Source organism: Triticum urartu, chromosome 5 (genome assembly GCF_003073215.2).
Source record: "Triticum urartu cultivar G1812 chromosome 5, Tu2.1, whole genome shotgun sequence".
Taxonomy (NCBI): domain Eukaryota; kingdom Viridiplantae; phylum Streptophyta; class Magnoliopsida; order Poales; family Poaceae; genus Triticum; species Triticum urartu.
The window spans coordinates 586,125,679-586,127,994 of NC_053026.1; positions in this window are offsets into that span (position 1 = coordinate 586,125,679).

Here is a 2,316-nt window from a genome sequence, read left to right on the forward strand (position 1 = left end):
CAAGCGTGCGAAGGAAGACTCCGTCCTCTTTTTCTATAAAAAGGGAACGCTAGCCCCAACCCAGCACAACACAGCCTCTACCCCAAAAACCAAGCCAAGATGCGTGGCCCCATTGTTCACAATGAGACCACAACAACTAACCCCTTGGAGGTTTTGTGACCGTGCTAGCAAACCTCACCCGCCGTGCCTTTGCATTAGAAGAGCCCCCCGGAGTATGTTGTGTACCAAGGGCCCATGAGCGGTGAGAGCCATCAATTCTGGGCCACTGTGCATGTATATGATAGGGGTATATCGCCAGAACGCCCCTACAGGTTCACCGGAAGGACAACTTCCTTTGAGCCACAAGCCATCCAGCAAGCTGCTCGAGAGGCTATAGTTCAACTCCGGCACCTGTCGCCCAGAGTTAACTACCGCTCGTTTTACTACTACCCCAGCCGTGACAGGTATGGTAGGCCACCCCAGGTTGCCAATGGAGATCACGAGACGGACCCTGCATTGCTGCATCTGGTGCGCTATGTAAGTGCACTAGAGGCACTGTTCGATCAGATCACCCTTGATCTGATCGCAGCTCGTGGAGAACTTGTTCGCCAAGCCTCGGCAAGAGGAGAAGAGGAGCCCGACGCCGACAACCAAGTTGTGCTGTTCGGGCAACCGGTCGAATCCTTGAGGTCTGCCCAGGCCACTGACCGAAGTGCTTTGGTGTCCCCAGAAGTGCTTCGTCACCTTTTGGGAGCACACTCCAACGGGATTGTGGCCAACAACCCCCGCGATGGTCATCATCGCTACCCCGACCCTGAAGCTCCACAGCCCCATCCAGCTAACCCCGATGGTGAAGCCCGTGGAGAAGCCTCGACGTCCACAAGGCACGCTCGCTTAGATATTAACGAGGTAGAGTAAGCCACTCGAGTAGTACCGAGCCTTAGTATTTCTACGCCTCATAATAGTGTGACCTTGTATCGCCATAAATAAATGCAGCCTGCTTGTGTGCCTCTGTTTTGAATAGTAGCCATTCATAAGTATGTTGGCGTACGGTTGCATTTTTAATTCCGGACGTAGCTACCAAAAACCACCCCGACGACACCCACAGTAATACGTCACTTTTGTGAGATATGTGTATCTATGGCTCTGACCCCGACCCCATAGAGCAGAACTGACAAACTAGTCGCCCCCACACCGCGATAAATAACCCAGCCCCGATGCTATATAAAAGGCCACCTCGTGACCTTACCAAGTATCCCTCACTTTGTGCACAACTCTCACAACAATTTCTTTCCCATGCCGAGCCCTAGTATTTATCTGAGAACTCCAGATGCAACCCCAGGTAGTTTTGTTAAAATATTGTGGGACTTTACCTGCAGTACCATGAGTTCTACCCATCCACCCTAGTACGAGCTGCTCAAATCGAGAATCACCCCATCCACCTCGAAATATTGGGCAGTGGTGCACATCCCTCCCGCAAACCCAAACCAATACACAATGGAAGTCTCCTTCGTGGGGAAATCTATGCCGACTCCGCAAATGGCCATAGAAGCTACTGCGTACGAAGCGCTTGCTCGTTTTTGATTCGCGGTACCCTATGCCAGCGAACGAGGGTATTATTACTCCCCGAGTCGTGCAGCACCCAGAGAAGTAGCATATTTTCCCGGTGGACGAATTGAGAGAGACCCAGTACTAGCCAACCTTGCCAAGTATGTCATCGCTCAAGAGAGTTTGACCCAGCGAGTAATGGGTTATCTCCAGAGCCTCGCTAATTTAAATCCTCAGATCGCCATTGGCAGACCACTGAGGCCCGACTAGGAGAGACGTGCTCTTCGACAAGTCAATCCGCTTCCCCTGATAGAAGAAGATTGTGCATCAGTGCCGGAGGCATTTTCTCAGGACCCTATCTATTTTCCATTATAAACGTCATTGCTATGGTTGTTATCCTACAATTTATTTATGTGTTGCAGATTATGCGTTGTATCCTAAGTTTGCGCGATAAATTAAATGTTTGGTTTCAATTAATGTGAGTAGTTTTTACTGGTGATAATTTGGTTTAACTGTTTTCGCTCTCGGTAAAATCTAATGTGGGTTTTTCCTTGAATTATTGCAACAAATATTTCTCCATGACATGAATTTTAATTCACGCAGCACCAGTGCGTCCACTAATGTTGCACCAATTATTTGCCCTCTCCCAGTAACCTTAGTGTATTGCATGACTAGAATATTCATTTCTTTCGAATTAGTACTTTATGGTAATAGGATTGATCTTTTTTATATCGCTCTTAGCAAATCTCGAGGACGAGATTTATCTTAAGGGGGGTAGTGTTGTAACAC